General features: G+C 34.3%; 2 pseudogenes; both read left to right on the forward strand.

Moving 5' to 3' along the window:
- LOC149577716 (uncharacterized) overlaps positions 1 to 13,245 on the forward strand; it is a 32,830-nt pseudogene extending 19,585 nt beyond the window's left edge.
- Positions 13,246 to 13,872: 627 nt separating this feature from the next.
- On the forward strand, positions 13,873 to 14,280 carry LOC149577717 (putative receptor-like protein kinase At1g11050 pseudogene; annotated as a pseudogene).
- The last annotated feature ends 10,749 nt before the right edge of the window (positions 14,281 to 25,029 follow it).

A 25,029-nucleotide genomic window follows, 5' to 3' on the forward strand; every position in this document is an offset into this window, starting at 1 on the left:
CATAAGTCACTCTGTGACCCCCTTTGACCCATATGACCCATTCGAATATGTCCCTAAGGGTCCTAGAACCGCTAGGGACATATGTTGTCATTTAATGGGTCAAAGGGGGTCATAGGTCACCCTATGACCTCATTTGAACCATATGACCCATTCGAATATGTTCCTAGGGGACCGAAGACCCCTAGCAACATATGTCGTCGTTTAATGGGTCAAGGAGCATCATAGGTCACCCTATGACTCCCTTTGAATCATATTACCCATTGAATATGTCCCTAGAGGTTCTAGGACCCCTAGAGACATATGTTGTCGTCTAATGGGTCAAAGAGAGTCATAGGTCACCCTATGACCCCCTTTGACCCATATTACCCATTCGAATATGTCCCTAGGAGTCCTAGAACCCTTAGGGACATATGTCATCTTTTAATGAGTCAAACGGAGTCATAGGTCACCCTATGAGCCCCTTTGACCCATATGAACGATTTGAACATGTCCCTAGGGGTCCCAAGACCCCTAGGGACATATGTCATTGTTTAATGGGTCAAAGGGGGTCATAGGTTACTCTATGATCCCCTTTGACCCATATGAACAATTCGAATATGTCCCTAGGGGTTCTAGGACCCCTAGCGACATATGTCATCATTTAATGAGTCAAAGGGGGTCATAGGTCACCCTATGACCTCCTTTGACCCATATGACCCATTCGAATATGTTCCTAAGGGTTCGAGGACCCCTAGTGGCATATGTTATCATTTAATGGGTCAAAAAGAGTCATAGGTCACCCTATGATCCCCTTTGACCCATATTACCCAGTCAAATATGTCCCTAGGGGTCATAGAACCCCTAGGGACATATGTCATTGTTTAATGGGTCAAAAGGAGTCATAGGTCACCCTATGACCTCCTTTGACTCATATGAACGATTCGAATATGTCCCTACGGGTCCTAGAACCCCTAGGGACATATGTCATCGTTTAATGGGTCAAAGGGGGTCATAGGTCACCCTATGACCCCCTTTGACTCATATGACCCATTCAAATATGTCCCTAGGGGTTCTAGGACCCCTAGCGACATATGTTGTCATTTAATAGGTCAAAAAGAGTCATAGGTCACCCTATGACTACCTTTGACCCATATTACCCATTCAAATATGTCACTAAGGGTCTTAGAACCCCTAAGGACATATGTCGTCATTTAATGAGTCAAAGCGGTCATAGGTCACCCTATGAGCCCATTTGACCCATATAAACGTTTCAAATGTGTCTCTATGGGTCCTAGGACCCCTTGGGACATATGTCATCGTTTAATGGGTCAAAGGGTGTCATAAGGCACCCTATGACCCCCTTTGACCCATATAAATGATTTGAATATGTCCTTAGGGGTTTTAGGACCCCTAGGGACATATGTCGTCGTTTAATGGGTCAAAGAGGGTCGTAGGTCACCCTAAGACCCCTTTTGACCCATATGACCCATTTGAATATGTCGTTAGGACCCTTAGGGACATATGTCATCATTTAATGGGTCAAAGGGGGTCATAGGGCACCCTATTACCCCCTTTGACCCATATGAACGATTCGAATATGTCCTTAAGGGTCCTAGGACCCCTCAGGACATATGTCGTCGTTTAATGGGTCAAAGGGTGTCATAAGTCACTTTATGACCCCCTTTGACCCATTTGAACGATTTGAATATGTCCCTAGGGGTTAGAGGATCCCTAGAGACATATGTCGTTGTTTAATGGGTCAAAGGGGGTCATAGGTCACCCTATGACCCCCTTTGACCCATATGAACAATTTGAATATGTCCATATGGGTCTTAGGACCCCTAGGGACATATGTTGTCGTTTAATGGGTCAAAGGGTGTCATAGGTCACCCTATGACCCAATTTGAACCATATAAATGATTTGAATATGTCCTTAAGGGTTATAGGGCCCCTAGAGACATATGTCATTTTTAATGGGTCAAAGGAGTCATAGGTCACCCTATGACCCCTTTTGACCCATATGAAGATTTTGAATATGTCCCTAGGAGTCCTAGGACCCCTAGAGACATATGTTGTCATTTAATGAGTCAAATGGGGTCATAGGTTACCGAATGACCCCCTTTGACCCATATGATCCATTCGAATATGTTCCAATAGAAAAAAAATCCATTGGAGAGAGATCTTTTGTGTCTCTCTTATGAGATCTAAAGATGTAGAATCCACTTTCCTTGGTCAATAAGAAAAACATATATCATAATGAGTTCTTCTCATATCTCTTTGATAGACTAACATGATTACAATAGGGTTAATTTTTGTTATCTCTTTGATGAGAAAAATTAGTGGATTTTTTGAACCTGACATGATTGTTTACCAGTGACTATTTGCACTCGAGGACTAAAAATTCAATGTTGAACCACTTATGTTTTTTTATGCACGCAACTCTGGTGTTGTCTTGTGCTTGTTTATGCTTTGAAAGTGTCTTTAATTTTTATTAAACAAATCAATGTCATGAAATCTTTTAGTGTCAATTACCAAGTATGAGATGTCTTTCTTAACTGTAGAATTATTTTCATTTGGCCATTTTATGTAACTTAATATATATGGTGTACACACAGTGATCATTTTTATGATATGATTTTCTTGTCCTACTTTTATGTAACTTTAACTCTAGTCTAGTTGTAGATTGAACTCAATTTTTGCAACTAAAGTCATGCTATCTCTTTAAAAATTAGCTTTGTACTTACTTTCGATGTTGTTCTCCCTTATTATTATATACATTGTCTATACCCTACACCTATAAATTTGTCATTACCTCAATTAATAAAATTCGTTCTTTACCTCTTCTCACCGCTATGATACAATGTGTAGATATTTATTTCCTTGTGTTCATTATTTCTTTTCTATCTTTTGAGTTTAATAGTTGTGTTTGATTGCTCATTAATGTTATATTGTGAAGATTATACTTCCTTTCAATAACTCATTAGTTATGGTCTACATATGAGTTCTTGGACGGTAGATTAAAGTTTAAATATATGTAGTTTTATATTCAACTACATGTAGGGAGAAACTGCATTCAATCTATTTCATCACCCCAATTATATTTTATGTAATTATCCTTTCTCTTTTCCTTACCTGTTGTTAGTTTCATTGCACCTTGATTGTAAAAACATTAGCATAATCCGTAAAGTTAGCCTTACATGTGAAATTCTCACACTTGGAGGTTGTTTCAATATTTCATAAGGTTTCTTGGGGGTCATACCCAAAGTACTAGTGTAAATTTTTGTGTTAACAATTATTGGCACACTTGATGCAATCCATACTCGATGGAAAAAAAAGTACATCTCAGTTCAAGAACATCTCTTGGTGGACCATTCTAAATTTCATTTATTAAATAATTTAGGTTTTGTTTTAATTCCAAAAACCTTAAGAGGTATTTATTTTAAATTTCATGGCATCTCTAAGTGAAAATCTAATAGTTTTAAGTCCCAAATATAGTATGTGTAAAGAACAAGTATGATATTTTACATTTTCACAAGTTTTCTATAATTTGCATTTTGTATGAAAATTAAAATGGATCTATTGCGTATGTGTAGGATCATGGTGTACCAAACTATGGCCTTAAGTGGCAGTGAAAAATCAGCAAATCAGTTTTATGTCAACTTGACACATAATTTTGAAGTGGTTATGGACTTTATATCAAAAAATTGTAAGAAAATGATTTGTAAGAAATTGAATGTTGTTTCTAAACTACTAGGCCTTATCAGGAGAAAAAAATAATTAATTGGTCAAAAGTTTTAATTTTAATGCAGTACTAAGAAAATTTCAGGGTAAAAATAAAAAGTAGGTGTATGTCTGACCACCTTAAGCAAAATCAAATCATAATATTTTTTTAATATAATTATAGATATGAAAAGTAGACTCATGCCTAAATGTGATGCATATTTTTCAGTATTTTTATTCCAAATAAATAATTAACTATTAATTTTTTACCAAAACTTTTTCGAAAAAAAAAAGTCTCGTGTCTAACCACCCTAACTAATAGAAAATTTTACCAAATTAAAATTAAATTTTTTTTTTTCTTATACTAGCCGTAGTATAGAATGTGATGCAACTTTTAGATTTAAAAAATGTTATACCGTTTGAAAGTTATAGCTATTTCAATTAGTATGTCAATCAACACTTTACAATTATCTTCATTGATAATTAACTAATAAATACTTATAGAACTCAGAATTTGACAGAAATTATATTTATGGAATCTAGAGATCAATATTAAAAAACCCTTTTCATTTTATTCAATTTCGATCAAAATAATGTTGTCAGACGGCTACCCGAAGTCTGACTATCACTAAAACCCTCTTCAAACACGTCTTTTGGGTTGACCGGGTAGGCTTGCTATTTACCAAGCCTAATCGGATATCCGATCGTAAATCGGATATCCGATCGTAAATCGGATATTCGATTATTAATTGGATATCTGATTATAAATCGAAAATCTGATATGTTGAGGTGGGCAAATTTAAAATCTCAACCCATTTTGGAAGGAAAATTGGGTTTAAACATCACAACTTATTATTTTTAAATTATTTCACTTATATTACTATGTAAATATGTATTTTAATTTTATATATATATAAGGAATTGTCTATCAGGTATACCACTGACAAGGCATGAAACAAATTGAGCAAAAATTCTCAGGACCTAAAACTTTGGGATAAATGGTAGTGCATCTCATAGTAGACATGGGAGTGAGATTGGTTTCTTAGTATGGTTACATTTGACATTCCATTTGACCATGGTGGGATTTTGTCTGCACGTTGTCTTAAGTGTGATCCTTACTACTAGGTGGTGTCATGGCCATGACAGATGCTGCTCTGCCTATGGGGATTTGAACCTAGGTTTACGATGTGAAACTCATCATTCCCCACATTAGACCTAATATTGTGCAAAATTGTTTGGGGTTCCATAGAAAAGACAGGGATGAGCCTAGTTTCTTAATAAGTATTTTTCTTTTGATTTATTACTAGCTTGTTTTCTAACACTTTGTTTGGTTTACTATTTTTGCACAATTGCTCTTTTCTCGTTTGGTATTTGTTATTTCATATTTGATGTTGGTATTTGATCTTTGGGAGTAAGATTGGTTCCTTAATATGATTACATTTGACCACCTTAAAGTTCCCCACAGTGAAACATGGTGGGATTTTATCTGTGCACATTGCCATAATTGTGACCCCTACTACTAGGTAGCCTCATCACCATGGCAGATGGTGCTCTGCGTGGGGGGAATTGAACTAGGGTTTGTGGTGTGAAACTCATCATTCCCATGGTCAGACCTAATATTGGGTAAAATTGTTTGGTTACTATCTCTGCGCAATTGCTGTTTTCTTATTTAGGAATTGTTATTTCATGTTTAATGTTTGCATTTGATCACTGAGGGATCAGGGAAATACTTGGACAATTATATGTGTTTTTTTTTTTTTTTTGTGTTTTGTTTTCTGATTGAGTTATTGTCATGAATATTAGGGGAAGCGAGATTTAATGCCTTCTATTTTTTGACTTAAATTTATATAATATTGTTTGTTGTTTTATCTTCCTAAGAAGAAAACCTTGGATATGTTTTTTTTTTCAGAGTTACTTATGAAAGGGACATGAAAATTATGAATGTTGCTTCATTCACCATCCAAAGAGAAGACCATACAATTGGTAATATTCTTCGTATGTAAGTACTTTTCCATTTGATTCTATAGTGGGGATTTAAGTATTTCTTTCTCAATTAAGAGAGGACATTATCCAATCACAATTGAAGACTTGGGAAATAATAGGGCAAACTAACTCTTTTTGGGCTTCTCTGACAATTAGAAATTTTTGGCAATAACTCACAGGTAACAAAACCTTTGTTATGGAATTGATATCTAGCACTTATTGCATCTTTCTCACTATGGTAATTGGAATTTTTTAGCTCGGGGAGTTTGGAAACTTGGAAGTTTCTTGTTGTGACAATAGTTGCAAAGCTATTTTATGGAAGCCAATAATAGCTTTGAATTATATTTTAACAACATTCATTAAAGAACGGGTAGGTCATTTTCAGATCTATACAGTGTTTGTTGTGAACTCAGTTGCCTTCCTATGTGTTCTTAGAGCCAAATTGCTTTCTTCACCTTCTCTAGAGTGTTGCCTATTCAGTTGCTCAACCATTTTTGGCATTGTTACCCCCCTCATTCTGATGATGGATCATACTGTTGTCAGCAACTCCTCTGTACCTCCTTTGGTGTGCATATCCCTATATCTAATTTGGAAACATATCCAATACTGCTAAGATACAAGTTGAATATTGTACCCATGTCTTCCTAATAAACTTGATTTTTGAACCGTACCAAATGCTATGGGATCTGTTTGTTTAAAAGATTTAACATAAATCTTCCGTTTAACCAATGTAAAAAAAAATTTATTAAAGCAATAAAAAAAATTAGTATAAACAAAACTTGTACCAATGAGAGACAAATGAAATGTTTTTCTATTGCAGCAACCCGTTTTTGGGTTACCTTCTAATGTAGCCCTGCTATGTTTACATATTGTAAAGAATTAAATTAACTTAACAAATATTTATATGTCAATATTACCTTGAATTAATGAAAATCTCCTACAATAACTTAGAAAACTATGTTAAATATATGTAAATGTGTTATTTATTAATATTGTGTCCAGCCATATCCATATTGGGGGTCATCTGTTGAAATAAGCATACAAGAGCTCTTCAAAATAAGATAATCCTCATGCTGACATCAAATATGCATGCAGAAAAGAATCATGAAGCTTTGTATGAATTTTCTTTTAAAAGCATGGGGAGCCTGTGTGTGGCTAAATCCTGTGTCGTTTCATTGTTATTCTATTGCCTTTGGATCATGCTATGATGTGTGTTGAATATGAAGGAAAACGCATAACTAATCAACTATGTATTGGATGATATTTCTGTTACCACATGAAGGCTCTCTCCATGTCCTATTTTACGAACCATTGATTCATGTAGTTGGATTTGAACCCTGAAATTTCTGGTATAGTTTGCTAGTAGTTTCTCAAGGAATGATTGAGTCTATTGTTTTGAAGATGCTATGAAAGAGATAGAATTCTCTTGTTGCTCTAATTGCTTGCATCTTACTGTCGAAGGACCTAGGTTAGAGTATGACTGCTCAGTGGTTGTAACTGTCATGATGTTGAATTGTAGATCTTTTATTTTTGTAGCTCTCACTGATCCAATATGTCAAAAGAACCAAGTTCTCATAATTATTTCGAATTGCTCTATTTTCAAGGTTGCCAACATGTATCATAGATAGGCTAGCTTCTTAGAGAACATTGTCATTCTGTCAGTGGCGTTCAAGTGTGTGCTAATTTGATTAGTTTTGGAGGTCTTTTATCTACCGAGCTGTATGGAGTAGTTTGAGAATCAATACAAGTGAGCATTAAATATCATTATTTGGTAAAGTTCTTATTTCCATTTAGTTAAAGAAAACACAATCGGCATGTTGAAGGAAAGGAATCGAAGCAAGATTTCACTATGAGTTTCTTGTAATGCATCTTATTAAAGTTTGTAATGTGGATTTAAAGGGCATCAAAGCTGTGAATTTTCTCTCAAGTCTAGACTCTAAACTGACTATAACATAGTCAACTGTTACTTTGTCTTAACTTTTTTGAGTGTAGGAATTCTCTAATGATCAAATATAATTGCTGAAATGTAAGGTATTCATATGAGTAACTAGATGTTTATGTTTTCAACAGATAATGCTAATTGTAGACGCCACTAGCATAAGCGCTGAGTATACAGGAAAATGAATTATTTCTGCTTTTTTGGTTCTTAAAGGGAGTTGTTAAGGCATGTGTATGTCAGACTAGCACGTGAAGAAGTGGTTGGGTGAGTTCTAGTAACATAGAGAAGGAAAACTTGGAGAAAGAGCAAGGACAATAGAAATATAATACTGTTCGATAATGTGTTTTAAGGGCCTAGAATGGGTGAAGTTCAAATAGAAGTAAAAAAGATGAAATGGAATTGTTTTATTTTAAGACATTAGGTAATAAAAATCAATGCTTAAAAGAATAAGTGGTTCTACCTATAGTTGCTAATGACAGGAACTCTAAAAAAATAGGAAAATGTTCGGCCTTTTCAGCCCTTTTGAGACTTAATTTTTAAGGTAATGTAAACTGTTATAGTCATTTTTACCAAGCTAGATAATAGAAATTTGGAGGTAGAGAAGGCAGCAAAGTAATGCAGGTAGTTCAAATGTAAAGGCAGTTATCTGGTTACTTATGCAGAACGCTAGATTCTGAATAGAGTGAATTGCTTCAACAGATGACCCCTTATTTTTAAGAGCTCTTGTATGCTTATAACTGAGTTGATTTCTTGTAAGTGACAAATATATACCTGAAATATTTTATTGGTAGGGTAATTCCAAGCCTCCTCCAGAAGAATAGAAAATAAGAACCTACCTCAAACTCATTATAGTCTAGTTATACAGAATTAGCTAACAACTTTTTTTAGCTCGAGATAGCTAAGCTTGCAATCAAAATAAATTTGTTTCTTCATTATATAAATGTTGGAAATAGCCCTTTTTTAGGACTGCTTGGATTTGAAATTAATTATTGTAACTCTATGCACTTTAAGTGCAGGCAATTGCACAAAGATCCAAATGTCCTTTTTGCTGGCTACAAGCTGCCGCACCCACTGGAATACAAGATTATTGTCAAGGTTATTTTCTTTGTCATAAAAACAATTTAAACTCACTTCCATGCCCATCTTTATCTTTGGAATTTAAAGAATATTGCGATTGGATATAAGCTTTATAGCTAGGTCCAAGCATCCTCTTCTTATTTGCCAAAAAATGTTTAAGCTCTCAGGAACATGTGGTTATTGAAAACTAGGCTAGTTTAGTGTATGTTTATATGGATGTATCTATTGACAAATTTTCTTGGCATTCCAGGTTCAAACAACAAGTCAGTCTTCTCCAATGCAAGCATACAATTCGGCAATTAATGACCTTGATAAAGGGCTTGATCATTTAAAAGTTGGCTTGATGGTATTGATCATTATTCTTTCTCCTTACGAGTTTTATTGTTTTGTATGGAAGTGACCACTTGAACTATTTCAGCATAGTTTTCTAATTAGATATAACTTCTCTATCCCCCCTTTAAATGAATGCTTGAGTTTGCTGATACTATTATCAAATTTTAAACTATTTGTATTGCCTTCTCTTCTCAAATGCAAGCATACAACTAGGTTATTAATGACCTTGATAAGAGATTGATCATTGAATACCAGTGTGAAGGCTTTGGGCATTATTCTTTCTCCTTATGAATATTATATTTTTATTTTTGTATGGCACTGGCTACTTTTGCTCTATTTCAGCACAATTTTCTAATTAAATATACCCACTCTATTCCCCTTTATATGGAACACTCAAGTATTCTTATCCTATTATTAAATGATAAACTGTTTGTATTACCCTTATAAATGAATACTTGAGTTTTATGATCCTGTTAGTAAGAGGTATACTATTTGAATTCCTATTATTCAAGCTCAGAAGAAAAACAGAAAAGTATTACTATTACATAATATGATAATGATAATCATAAATGTCCCATTATGTTCGTTCTCATGTACCTTCATGTTCTAATCAGCATGATTGATAATCTGAAACTCAAGGTGCATATCCTGAATATTTACAAGGGTTTAGATGACTGTTCCTCCAGTATCTTGGCTGAAACTACATGTATATCTTTCATGTAGTTAGACTTCGCAAAGTCTTTCTTCTATTCAAGGTGTTTTTTGAAGTGCTGAGTTTGGAAATTTTTTCATGACTTTTAAATCTATTGCAGTTTATCTGTCATAACCCATGGGATGTTTGTATTCTTTATTTGCTTGATTTTTTGAAGGTTATATTTCTGATTGTTGCAACTTTTTTATTATACTAGAAAATTGAATTTTTTGAAGTTTGAACTTCATGAGCATAGAGATTCATGGGATGAATCTTTCGTGTTTGAGGATGGCATATGTTTATATTCTCTTTCAAGGTTGAACTTTAGCAAGAGGATGGTTCTTTACTTCTCTTTTTTCTGTGCTTGGTCTTCTTATCACTATATTTCTCACATGTATTTCTGTATTAATGTGAATGTACTCGTAGATGGTGTCGTCTGAACGAATAGGATCTCATATTCTTTGAACTGTACTTTGGCCTTCTATATACTGGAAAGAAACAGAGTGATAATCAAGAGGTTGATGCACATCTTTACCATTTTTTAAATCTCTCTTCTGCATGGCTATGCTCTTAAAAGTGATCTCCTTTTTTAAATCCCTCTTTTGCATGGCTAGTATAAACTAATGCCTTTAGCCCTTTCCCTCCTGAAAATTCTTGAGCTCCTTCCATTTGTTCAGCCTTGCCAAACAACACTTTTTTCCTTTTTTCAATAGAGTTGTAATAAGTTCTTAATGCCGATTTCTCCTCTCCAGGAGTTAATGGTGTACATTGTAACTCATTCATCATTAGACCACACCTTCCAGCTTTTCTTTGAAGGTGGAAGAAAAGAAACGTCAAAGCCTTTCTGATCTAAAAGCCTTTTTCAATATAAGGCGCCAAAGCATTTTTGCTTAACCTGAGCTGACTTTGGGATGTCATCAATTCTGACTATTCATGGAGCTCTGTGATGTTTTGGAGATGGTATTTAGCATCATTTAGCTTTCTACCAGTGGTTGATCTTGCAAATATCATAGGTTATGAAAAATCCTATTTGATATTCTTGGACTATTTCTTCAATGATTTGAGCTTTCAAAAATAATATATCAAAATGGTTTTTAGTTTAATGGGAAGTCGATGCATCAGGTTTGGTCTAAGTGATATGAACTCGATAGTATCTTTTGTATCCATTGAATATTCATATATTTATATAGGAAGAGTTTTGATCTATCAGTGGATTGATGAATTACTACCATTCAGAACAGCCGAATGTCATATACAGATTTTTTGAAGAAACAATATCATTAAAAATAATGAGAGTGAAAGATAGCTTTATAATTTTAGATTGAGAAAATATTTTCCCTTTCTTAGCATGAACATCGGACGGGGGCTGTATATGTTCCAATAAATTTGATCTGTATCCCCCAGCCACATGCTTTTGTGACTTTGAGCTCATACTTGCTTGTAAGTAGAAAGGTAATGCCTAAAAGTGAGATGATACATTTAAGAAGCCATCTAGGTTAGTATGGGGCCTGTATTGGGGTGATGTGCAAAAGTTGAGATTTCTTTAAGCCATTTTCAAAGAAATTTTAATTTATGTAGCCTAATAAACCAGCTATTATTTATTTAACCTCGATCATAGGCATCAATCTTGAGGCATGGTAATGGAACTTTTGTGTTGCCATTTCCTTGATTCCTTTACAATGGATTGTTATGTATTTGAGCTTCGTAAGTAAGGTTACTTGTCCAACAAAAAAAAACTATGACATGGCTTCTTCCAAAAATGTAACTGCCTACTTGTACATCTACCTATAGCTATTTGGGAGTGCATAGAAGCTTTATATATTAAATATGAGCTCTTGTTTGCCTTTTTTCTGGTTTGTGACTTTGCGGTAGAATGTAGTTTCCAGTGTGCTTTCTTGCAAACACCCCACCCCCCCCCCCTCTTCCACCAATATAACAGTCTTTTTCATTTTACTTGACAGGCTGAATTGGACCGTCTTCAGGGTGAGAACATGAACAAGTATTCTTGATGGGAAAATAGTGTTCTGAAAATTTTGATGGGACCTGCATAGAATTACATCTGATGCCTAGAAAATTTGAATATTTGTACTCTAAATAGGGAATTTGAATATTTGTAGTCTAAATAGGGAACGGTTGATGTTTTTAAGTACTGGCAGCTATTGGAAAGGTATATGTATCTATTTGTAAATGTGGGATTTAGTGCTAAATATCAGCTATCTAATCAGGACATTTAGGAAATTCAAACTATGCTCATGCATATAAGTGAAAGTTAGATGTAGGTTTTCTTGTAAAAATGTAAGTTTGGATATGTAAATTAGCATGTCAATATATTTCAAGAAACAAGATATTGATCTCAATTATGCATTCAGGTCCTTTTAACGTCCTTAGGTGGAATGGCAAATTGATATCAAATAATTTGGGTTCGTTGTGAACACATTTTTTTAACAAATTACCGAATCCTTGAAAATGCCAAGCAATGTTTTGGGGAAACAATTCTTTCTGTCAATGCATGATTGACGGATTTATGCAGATTAGTATAGCTAGGACTTCTCATGTAAGTTGTGGAACAAATCATAGAAAATAGCGGTCAAGAATAATTAATCTTCCAAGTGAAATTACATCTTGACTTTCAATCCATTTGTGCTGGAAATAACGTTGCTTGATATGTTTTTAGATCACTTTTTGGCATAAATATAGACCACATGAATAGTCATTATGTAAAGTTGAGATGCCAAAATGTGAAAATATCCACATTCAAGCTTTCTCAAGTGACACATGCAATGGTAGTTTACTCAACCTTTGCCACCATTCTCCATATTACTTAATCCTAATGGCAACATCCTTCACATCATAAGTAATATCTATAATATATAGGTTTATTCTATTTTATTTTAATTTTGTATAGATTAATTCATAACCTACATGCAAAGAAAATTATAACCTACGGTTTACTTTACTTCTTATTATTATTATATTTGACAAAATTATTTTATTTAGCCTAAAAATTAATTTAAATTTGTAATATATAATTTTATATAGTGAAAAAACTTCTCACATTAAAACTTTTAAATAATTATAATAATAATGTAATTTGCTAATTTACAAAATCCAATTTTTTTTAATTAAAAAATCTAGAAAGAATTATTGCTACAATTCAAATTATACACTGATTTGTTTAGAAAAATACAAATAAAGTAAAATATAATTAATAAAATTAGATTACACATATAAGGCGCATTGCGTCTCTTGTTCTTCATCTGTGATTTGATAGAAACAAATCATTTCATTTAGCAGCTTTGGACGTCTCAGGAAAAAATAAAACGGGAAATGGAAACATCCAACTATACAATGAAAAGCTGCCGAGATATTCGAAACGGAGATACCGAAATCCAACGGTAGAAAAGTTTTATATTATTTTTGCGCACTTTTAAGACACTGTGAACCGTAGATCTGCGGAGTCGGATCACGCATTTCAAATCTAAAGATTCCTTCAGCTCTGTCAGATCGAGTCTCGATGATTTAGCTGATTATGGATTTGGCAACAAAAATCTACAATTTTAGCCCCTCTCTATAATTTAGCTGATTATGTATTTGGTAACATTTTTTTCTGTAATTTGGCCCCTCCTTATAAATTCACTCGTCGACAGAGTTGTAGCAAACTGGATATTGAAAAATATTGGTGAAAATGGAGGTCTTCCTGGTAATGGCGGCCATGGCTATCATATTGTTCTGCAGCATGGGAATCAGTTACTGGTGCTGTGCAAGGGCCAAAATTAGGCGTTTTGCAAGAATTCACATGGGTGTAGTGCGGTTCAATATACTGTCAATCAAGGACGCAACTAAGAATTTTAGTTGCGCCATTATAATCGATCAGGGCAATTTCGATGGAATAGTGTGTAACGGAAGACTTGTCGAAGCTCATGAGATGATTTCTGTGAAGAAAATGGATTCCTCTTTCCATGAAAACCTTGGCCCAGTGTGGTTCAATGCGCGGCAATTGGAGGAGGCAACGAACAATTTCAGTTGCACCAATTTAATCGGACAGGGGAGCTTTGGAATTGTGTACAAGGGAAAACTTCCCGACGGATAGATGATCGCCGTGAAGAGAATGAAGAAGTGCTCTCTCAACGATTTCTAGAATGAGGTGGAGATGATGAGCAGCTTTCACCACCGGAATTTGTTGGCTCTCCGTGGTTTCGGCGTTGCCGGTGATGGCAAACAGGGCTGCCATGAGCGGTTTCTCGTTTGCGACTATCTCGCTAATGGCAGCCTGAATCAACACATTTTTGGAGGGAAAATTAGAAATGGGAGAGCACTGTCGTGGGAGCAGAGGAAGAAGATAATAATCGGCATCGCAAAGGGGTTGTGTTATCTGCATTACGGAATTCGGCCAGCGATATATCACAGAGACATCAAGGCCGACAATATTCTGCTGGATGACGACATGAATCCCTGCATTGCGGATTTTGGGCTTGCGATAAGGGAAGGGCAATCTCATTTGGGGTCACAGATCGTTGCGATGTCTATAGCTTTGGGGTCGTGTTGCTGGAAATCATGAGCGGCAGAAGGGCCGTGGATATAACTAGTCAATGCCATCTTACCGATTGGGTATGGAAGCTTCTCGAGGTCTCGAATAAAATCGATCTAGTGATAGATTGGAGAATGCGCGAGAGGGAAGAGATGAAAACAATGGAGAGATTTGTAATGGTGGGAATTTTGTGTTCTCATGTGAATGTGGCATTAAGGCCGAGTATGGCAGAAGCATTGAAGATGTTGGAGGGATAGACTGCAGTTCCCGCAATGCCAGAAAAACCCCAACCTCAACCTGTAGTTATTCATAGAGCAGAGGCCGACGGGACAGATCTTCTCAGATTTTTAAACCCTTCTTTCAACTAGTTTAAGGTTCCTCGTTGCGAAGAATATTTCTTGATATACCAAACAATGTGTACATCATAGCTAACATTATAGTTGAACTTACATGTGAAATACTCTTCAAAGTTGACTTACTGATGCAAATTTTTGAGCCAAATATTTGATATTGTTATTATTTACTAACACTTGTACTCGACATGATATATAAGTAGAAGATATGAAACATGAGTTAATGAGTTTGACTCAAACAGCTAGGATTATACAGTTAAATCTTGATCAGGATATGCAGTTAAATCCTGATGGCAATATCAGAATAGACATGATATTGTTATTATTTATTAGCGCTGATAGCAATATCAGGATAGACATGATGTAGTTATTATTTATTAGCACTTGTAGCCATGGTATAGTTATTATATTTTAGCACTCGCAGCTGAAGGTGGTGTGAGGGTTATGATAGGAAAGAGATGAAATATGAGTCAATGAGTTTGACTCGAACAACTATACAGTTAAATTAGCAATATCGCAAAAGACATGATATAGTTATTACTTATTAACACTTGCAGCCAAAGGAGGAAAGGAGGTGTGAGGGGGGTTAGGGTAGGAAATTTTGTTTTCTATAAGTAAATATGCAAGTCATTATAATTTTGTATAGAAATATTGAAGATACACTTATAGGAGGTGTGAGGGGGTTACGGTAGGAAATTTTGTTTTATATAAGTAAATATGCAAGTCAATATAATTTTGTATAGAAATATTGAAGATACACTTATGTTACTGTAGGAATTTTTTTAATTTATAATTAAATATGCAAGTCAATATAATTTTGTATAGAAGATGCATTGATTTAATTTTCAACATTGTAAAACTTGTATTCTGATTTACAACATTGTTAAACTTGTATCAAGTTTGCTTACAACATTGTAGAATTTATATTCTAATATATTACAAGCTTGAACTTTTTGGAGTCAATAGAAGAAACGGAGAATTTTGTAGAAGATACTAAAAAATGTTTTGATGTTTTGTAACTTGTTCCAAGCGAGTATATGTTGAGGTGGTGTTCAAATACTTAAAAAATTGCATCATATAATGATTTTTCTTAATAATCAATATTGTGATTTAGCATTTTGTATATAAACTTAAATCAATAGCATTATTAGAACTAGTGGTGAATTAAGTTAATGAATTGAAACGGGAATTACTTTGCTTAATAATCAATAGTTTGATGTAGCATTGTGGATATAAATTTAAATCAATAGCATAATTAAAACTTGGTGAACCATCAAAATATTATAATAGGATGGATTTATTTTATAATATTAAAAATTAAAATGTCGAAGTGTACTAATGTTGATTTCTAAAATGGTTAAATTATTGGTGTGAAATGATTCCTTTGTGATAGTTACCAAGCTTATCCTATTAATTTAAATAATTTATATTAAATATTGAAAAAACTAAATTTAGTAATGTGCTATTGGTACATAATTTTGAAAAATGTGACCTAAATTATTCTCCCTATCTTGAATTGACTCTTCAATTTGTACATTCTCTTTTGTGTAAGAGATACTTTAGCCTTATATACTCAATGTGTGTTATATATATGTTGGAAATTGCGTGCTTTTAGATCTTAAACTTTTTGTATTCTTCATTAATAGGGAAAATAAACCTATAGGTGAACATTTTGCAATAGTTGTAATCACACTCTATATAATGTTGATTGTTTTAAACAACATTACCTTATAGTTGAGACTCTAAAGATGTCAATGTTGATGATTAAACTCATAATTGATTGAAATGTATTTCATAAATATAAAATGAACAATGCATGTGATGTCACATTATTGATCTCATTTTTTTGTCTTTGTAAAAACACTTGTGCTAAAAAAATGTTGATGTAGCATTGTATTTGAAGCTATGGTGTAAAAACTTTATTTATATGTAGTGTAGTATTCAAGTAAGCTATTGTAAAAAATTGGGGCTGATATAAAACATTTTACTTCAAAAAACACAAAGTTAGGATTAAAAACTATTAGGTTCCCTCCTCTTCTTGGTTTTGCATGTGCTCATTGTGCTTCAACAATATTATATAATTTATAATGTCTCCTTATTTCATATATTATATATTAGATGTTACTTCCAAGTTATGCAATGCTCATTTGTGGTATGATTGCTTGCACATGTTTCAAATAATTTTGGTCATACAATTTGATAACATATGACACACTCTTTTATCTATTCACATATAAATTCATGTTTTTCAAATATCAGCTCATAAAAAGTGCATCGACACCTTTATTTTTATTATATCATGAGCATAGATGCCTTATCAGACTATTATCAGTGTTCTATTATTTCATCATTTATGCATTTAAATTTATATATTATAACATTGGTTTTATTTTGATGTTTAAAAGTTACCCCAGGATGTCGTGTGCCTTCTTCATGTTTATATGCCAACATCTTAATCCATAAGATTTTCATTGTTGAACGATCTCTTTGTTGCGAGTATTGATTGCTCTTTGTACCACCCTACATGCACTGTACCCCAGGCTGCCCTCTCTACCTAGTGATCCTTCATCTTTGAAACGTTGTCTCCTATACTTTTTTGGTTGATCATATTGTACGGTCACATTTAGCATCTACGTATTCTAGGGTGCTTGTCTATCCCCATCATCTAGTGGAACCCCTCTATCCTCCGCCACTTACATAGGTATCACATTTGTACCATCATCATCCTTGCTTCTTGACTCTGTGTTGTTCTCTACCTCCCCTTCACTATCCTTTGCATCCCCTTCATCCTCCCCATCACCACCATTCTCACCCCCCCACCCCGATGTCATCCTTATCTCCATACTCATCTCCACCATCTCCATCTCCATCATCATCTTCATTCTCCTCTTCCCCATCCTCCTCATCCTTTTCCTTCATGCTCTCCTCTTTGTTGTTTTGTTTATTTTGTTCTCGCTTACTATTTCCCAGATGGTGTCTTGTAGTCCGTAGCTTCCTTGCTTGTATGCTCTCAGTGCCTTAGACCCTTGGTGGCCTTTTGTTGTAGATTAATAGATTTATCTTATCTTTGAGCACTCAAATCTTAAAGACTTGTAAATATGATCTATCAATAGAATAGGCCTTTATTGTGCAAACCATCTATCTATCATACTTTGATTGTGGTTCCTACATCTATCACATCTACTTTGACTTATTTGTCTTGATTCTAAGTTCAATCTTTGCAAAAGCCACTTGGTGTTTGAGAAGTGCTCCTCATACTCTCATCTCTTTTCTAGATTGTGCAAAAAGTGTTGTCCTTGTCATAACATTTTGTCTCTCTAAATTGCATGTGCACTCTCTATTGTAGTCATGCCTCAATCATGAAGTGCCTTATAATAGTGGACCAATTGAATACCTCTCATATTTGCTATAGGGTAGGTTCTCCTCATCATTATCTTGCATCAGGTAATCACTTTATGGCCTTTATGTAAAATCCCTTGAAGTGTCCAAAACATGTCTAAAATGTAATGTATATTCAAGTGGCCCTTGTATTAGTGCCTAACCATAACACTATACATATGGAATATCTTGGAACCACTACTCTATTTGCGATCAACTTGAATACCTTTATGAGCTCTCACTATTGTCAGAGCATAACCAACCAACTCTCCATGTTTTGGGATTCGTAGGATGTGCCATTCATCCTCTAGTGTAATTGTAGCGTCATCTGTCAACAAGTGGACTGAACTAGTCTCTAAGTGCCACTACTTTGTGAATGTTGTAATCAATCCTTTATTTGCAATCTTAGGCATATATGTGACATAATGCAAGCCTAAATTGTTGACTCTCTCTCTCTCTCTCTCTCTCTCTCTCTCTCTCTCTCTCTCTCTCTCTCTCTCTCTCTCTCTCTCTCTCTCTCTCTCTCTCTCTCTCTCTCTCTCTCTCTCCTATGCACTCAATTGATGTCATACCTCGTAGGCTAGGTGGCCTATGCTCTCTTGTCTGTAGTAGTGATAACTCTTGTGTTTACCATGCAAATTGTTGCTCTTTGTTATTATTGACTAAGTTTGACTCAAGTTTGACCACATTCAACCTATATTTGATCTCGTGGACTCACTCTAGGGTTTTAACCAAGTTTTGACCTTTTTAGGGTTTTTTGACTTTTTTTGACATGCATTAGCAACTTGCATGACCAACTGCACAACTTGGTTTACCAAACACACACGCTTCACAGTTGGGCATGCCAAGTGGGAAATTGGTATGTCCAACTATGTAGTATATATCGTTGGTTGTGTTTCTTGTGCAGTTGGAGTGTTGGAACTTCTCAAAAGCCCCCAAGACCCACTTTTGATCCATGTTTGACCCCCTAATCACTTAAAAATGCATGAAATTAATGCATAATAATAGAGGCCTCAATGTACTCGATTGTTGTCATGTGCCCTCTACTTTTTAGTAGCTGCATACTTACTCTCCATGTTTGTCTTAATAACCTATCCATTCTCCTATCTATGGATCTCTAATTCTTCCAAATGTGTGAGTGAAAATGACCTCCAACTCCTCTCCAAGCCCTTTTATAAGCCATTTTCTTAGATGGAGTAGCAAACTTTGTGTTTTGTATTGGTCACGATGCTTTTTGAACTTTGAGTGTCCTAACTATTGCATTTGAACTCTAATTTTCAATTTGTTCATTTCTATGGATTTGTCTTTTCATCCTCGACAAATTGACCTATTACTTGTATTCCTTAATCAATTTCTTGAGGGGTAACCCATGTATCCTACTATTGTTGAGGCATGCTATAGGCGATTAATCATCAATTTTCTTTGACAACACTCTAAATCACTTTGTATTAAACAGGGATAAAATATAGACACTCAAAAATAATTTGTGCTTGCACATTCATCATTAACACAGACTAACATTTCCTCATTTCTTATCTCCTAACATTGATCATTTCATCCAATTTGATTATCATTCAAACCCATTTTGACACATTTCAAAACCTATATGATTATTTCAAAACTCTTTCAAACCTACTTATGATATTTCAAAATTACCCCAAATTAACCCTAAACCAATTCAAAACATTTTCGAACAGTTCCTACTTCATTCAAATCAATCCCAAAACAATTCAAAACCAACTTCATGATCATTAAATCAATCTTGGGAATCATAGTCCCTCAATGCCTAACCGCATCTTGCTAGATTTTTGTGAGATTTATCATCGTCATTTGAATTTTTTTATCACAACACTTTCAAACCAATTTTGGGCATTGACAAGTCCTTATACCTAGTCAAACCCTATCAAACCTTTTCAAATCAACACAATTTGCAAGTCAATCATTGGGCATTGTTGAGCCCCTTAGTTTGTAACTAAACCTAATCAACTCAATTCACCATCAATCATCATCAAGTTAATTATTGACATTGTTAAACCTAATCAATTCAATTCACCATCAATCATCACCAAGTTGATTATCGATAGTGTTGAGCTTCTTAGTGTCTAATCAAGTTAGTTCAACCTTATCCAAATCAATTTTACATTATTGATAGAGTTCTTCAATGCTCTTCTAAACCAACATTATCTAGCAATTTCAATCAATTTTATGAAATTCATAGAGTCCATTATTGTCATTCATCATCAATCTTTGTTTGAATCAATTTGACACATCATTAATCCTTGTTTAGTCAATTTCACAATATTATTTGATCAATCAATAATTATTTGATCCTTTTCAAATTCATCACAATCTATTGAATCTTCATCAAATTTATTGAATTGGGTCATCTTCACATTAAACTCGTCAATTTGGCCAATCATTAATTAATTTGCCTTATAGGAATAAACAACACATACTTTATGCCTATGTCCTAATAATTTAATCGTACTAATTTCTCCTCTTTCTTAACTCCAATTAATTAATTGTCCCTATTTTTCATGGATTATGAGACTTTCTAATTCCTAATTTACAATTTTCCTTTTGGACGGATTAATGAGTTCAAAACTTCAAAAAATTTAAACTCTTACATGTCTCCTCTAATTGTGCTTTTCATCTCGTACAATTTTTCTTTGTGTCTTCCTACTAATTTGCCTCAAAATTTCTCTACCTTTCCTCTTCCTTTTTTCCACTAATTTACATTCCTGTTTGCCTCAACCTTCCTTTCCATCCATGTTCTTGATTTGTGCATTGATTTATGCATTTATCTATAACAATTATGGCAATCTTTCATTTCCACATTTAATTTTCCAAATCTGCATTTTGGTCTCCAATTCAAGTAAATTGAGCTCATATTTTCAATCCAAAACTAACCACCATCTTTCAAATCTTCTTTTGATAATTATAGTCAAATTATCATTATCTTGTTTCCATTTTGTAAATATGGGAGCTACATTGATTCAATTGGAGAAGAAAGGGCACAATTGTCAAATTGAGAGAGTTTTATTTATGGTTTGCATTCCTTTATCTAAATTTATTTTGTGTTTGGATAGGCTGATTGTGCATCTTTTAGAGTTTGATGACTCCTCTTGTGTAAATATTTTCCTCTTTTTCCTATCCTAAAATCACACAATCTTACATAGATACCGGACTCACGCCCTACATATCTCCCTTGGCTTCTTTAGAGTGGGCTCGCACAAACTCTAGATTCAAGTCGATCACCATATTTGCTAGAGAGGATTGAGTGTGTATACTTTGTACCTTAGCAGAGGCAGAATGTGAGATTCATTTTCTTTTTAGATGCCCCATATACTATGAGATTAGAGGGAGATTTTACTGTCTGTTTAGAGATTGTAGATCCCTCTCAAATTTTTTTAGGTACACTGATCAACATTGCATTGCACTCTATCTCCGCGAGTCCTTACAACTTTGTGACCATACTTTACAGCTTTCATTTCCTAGGAGTCAGACCTAGGCATAGCTTATTACGACCTTCTTCTCACCCTTAACTCTAGCTCAAGGTGTGAAGCGACTGTACAGTTTTCCTAACACAGGTTGTTCTAGATTGATGAGACCTCGCAAGGGACCTTTTTGCCAGTGACACTCCTCTCGTGGCACTCAGCTTCATCACAGGGCTTCTGGTAGCCACATAGATCAGTCACTGTTGGACTTTTTCCTTGTGAAGATGGATACCTTATCTTTTTCATGATGTTTCTTGCTTTCTTCTTCTTTTGTTGTGCTTGTTCTTTCTTTTTTGGACATCATTTGGTGCTCTGTTTGTCTGCTTTTTCCTTGTTGTAAGCTTCCAATCCCATAGACCCACGTTGTGGTCTTTTGTTGGACATTAATAAATTTATCTTTATGTTTATCTTTATCTTATCTTATGGGGGAGTATTGTAGATATGTTACTATAATGATATGTTACATTCATGATTGTGTTTTTCATTGATGTCAACGTAGCATTTTTCTGTGGTATCTGACAGAAGAACAATGGAAATATCAAATTGGTATGGATGGCTAGTTGAGTATTCTCACTATTCAAAGTTATGGGGGACACATCTAAGTATCTAGTATATGCAATTAATGTTGGATGAAGAAATGTTAAGTCTGGAAGAAGTTATGTTTAAGTTTTGATGATGTCTATTCTAAGATAAAGTATACATAGACATGTTTTGATAAACTTGTTATATCTTTTAGCAGAGTTATTACTCTAAGAATTGAGGTTGAGGATATAAAGAAGACATATTATGATGATGTGGCTAAGCTCATTCATCATAATATTACGTGTATGGAAAGATATTCAAGTTGCAAGGTGGAAGATTAATGTTATCACTAAGTGTAACGTGTTCTTAATGTGGTCCTATAATAATTAATTGAGAAGGTTTAACAACTGACTTAGGGAATTATTTTATGGATTTAATATAAAGGAAGGACATTTTCCTTTATCATAGGAGATGAAATGGTATCAATCAAAAGTGATTGTAAGTAGTAGAGAGAGTGGAATGCGAAGTTGAGTAGAGGAGAGCGGAAGTGAAGGAAACTTCATTGTCGAGGTTCTATTGTGTGATCCGAGGTTTGGTATTTGGATCCAAAGTTTGTGACCTAGTCTACAAGGTCTGACAATGATTGGTTTGGTTGATAGAATAGAGAAAAGAGGAACACAATAGTAAATTACTTTTTTGTGTAGTGAGCTCTTCTTGTAATTGAAATTGCATGTTTGGGTAGTGGGCTCTTCTTACATACATTGCACCACAACTCCTAACAGGGATTCAAAGTCTCCAAATAGGGACTCATATGTACTAAATGTTGTAATAGACTCACAATAGGGTCCATCCTTTAACAAGGAGTATTTATATTTGTACATCATCTTGTGGGCATCTTTTCCCTAGTTAACATATCTGGTGTAATTGTATATGTGCATCTTTGTATGGTTGTTGTTTACTTTGGTTGAGTGGTTAAGTTTATTTAAGAAAGATAAATGTTTTAATTGTTGGATAATTGAATCATCCCCTCCGCCCTTAGTTATCTTGGTGGACTATTATTTCTAACATTCCTTATATTTACATGTCTACATCTTAATCTATTAAATTGTTACTTTTATTATTAGCATTTTTGTACCAATTTTTCTTTCCCATCTTGTATACTTCGAGTCTAACCAATTTATAGGGGTTCACTCATGTTCACTAATACTTCTTGTTGATTAATATTTTATATAGTATCTTTTTCTAGATAGAAGTTCAACAACTTATCTAGGAATAACTAAAATATTATATTATAATCTTATATCAAACATAATCATCGAACCTTATTATCACAATTTGCATAAAATTTTGGAATTTACAATCATATTATATTTGTATACACATGAAAGTAGAGGCACAATGTAATGGTGAAATTAACATGATATCCATTTCTCATTTAATTTCTTGCATATATTAATAGTAAGTTCTTATACATAAACATATTAACAAGTGACATATTCCTATACTCCTGGTTGAGACCCCACAATGGCCCTCTTCACCAATGACACTCCTCTCACAAAACTCAGCCACACCACAGGGCCTTTAGTAGTCGCCAAACATATCAGTTGTTGTTGGACTTTTTCCCTTTGAAGATGGAGACCTAATCTTTTCCGCAATGTCTGATGCTTTCTTCTTCATTTATTGTGCTTGTTCTTTTGTGGACATCATTTGGTGCTCCGTTTGTTCGCTAACTTCTTAGGTCTAAGCTTCCAGCCCCATAGACCCAAGTTGTGGCCTTTTCTTGCACATTAATAAAATTATCTTAATATATCTTATCTATACTAAGCTGGGCTCCAGATGATCCCAAATATCAAAGATTTTAAGTTCAATTTTCAATTAAGTTATTCTCTAACATATACTTAATTAACATATTGCCTATGTATTGGGGTGACCAAAGGAATCCTAGAATGACTAGGTACAGGGAGTGGTTAGAAATGAAGATGGCTATGTTAGCTCTGCAATAGCACTTTCCTTGGGATACTAGACCAATCACTAATAGAGGCCATGAGAGCTCTTCAATGTCTAATTCTTGCAAAAAAAAATTAAATGCGAGTAAGGTATGGATAGAGGGTGATACAAATAATATTATCAAATGCCTAAAGGTTGATAATCTCGAGGGTGATATAAATAATAATATCAAATGCCTAAAGGTTGATAATCTTGTTTCTTGGTTTATAGATATTATTATCAAAGATTGCAAGCAAATTATAAATAGCTTCCAAAAATGCTATATTTACCATCTCTATAGGGAATACAACATAGTTACTAATATCCTTGCTAACTTAGGGTTTAAAGTAATCATGAGGTGGTTTGGCAAGGGGAAGCATAAATTAATAATTTGACCTGAGATATGTGGTGGATTTTTGAAAAACTGAATAGTTAAAAAGGAAAGTTTGAAAGTACGTACGATAGTGGTAAAATGTAAGAGCTTGATCATTAAAGAGCAACGAGACATGATTTTGTTTCTCATAATTATTAATCCCCTCAACTAACACTTTCTGGATCTTGAGATATGCATATCATTGGAGAAATTGCCTTATTTTATGCATTATTATTCTGCATACTACTTGCATCGCTTGTTAAATAAATATGGGAGAGAACTTGAAGAGGTTTGAACCAGTGGTTTGCAAGCACATCCAAAGGGATTCTGAAGTTTAGAACACGTTGTTTAAGGGTGGTTTAACTCCTTTTTTTGGAGAAATTGAAGACTTTGACATGAATGTCACCAACATTTTTGTCGAGGACTAGGATAATCGGGGGGTTGATCTAGAAGGAAAGATGTTTATGATCACTAAAAGGGTTATTGCAGAGGCATTTGGTCTCTCAACCTATGATATGAAGGATTGGAAGATCTTTGACCTGGAGTTGTAGAAATTCTCAAAAAAATATTAGGAGAGGGAAGTTTTATTAAAGTTGAAGATGGACAATACCTTTTTTGATCCTAGTTAGTTGAAGCCCTTTTGGTAGCGTATTGCTAAAATGATCATATA

The sequence above is a fragment of the Cupressus sempervirens genome, chromosome 1 (genome assembly GCF_028749045.1).
Source record: "Cupressus sempervirens isolate cs-2001-9-10 chromosome 1, ASM2874904v1, whole genome shotgun sequence".
Lineage (NCBI taxonomy): Eukaryota > Viridiplantae > Streptophyta > Pinopsida > Cupressales > Cupressaceae > Cupressus > Cupressus sempervirens.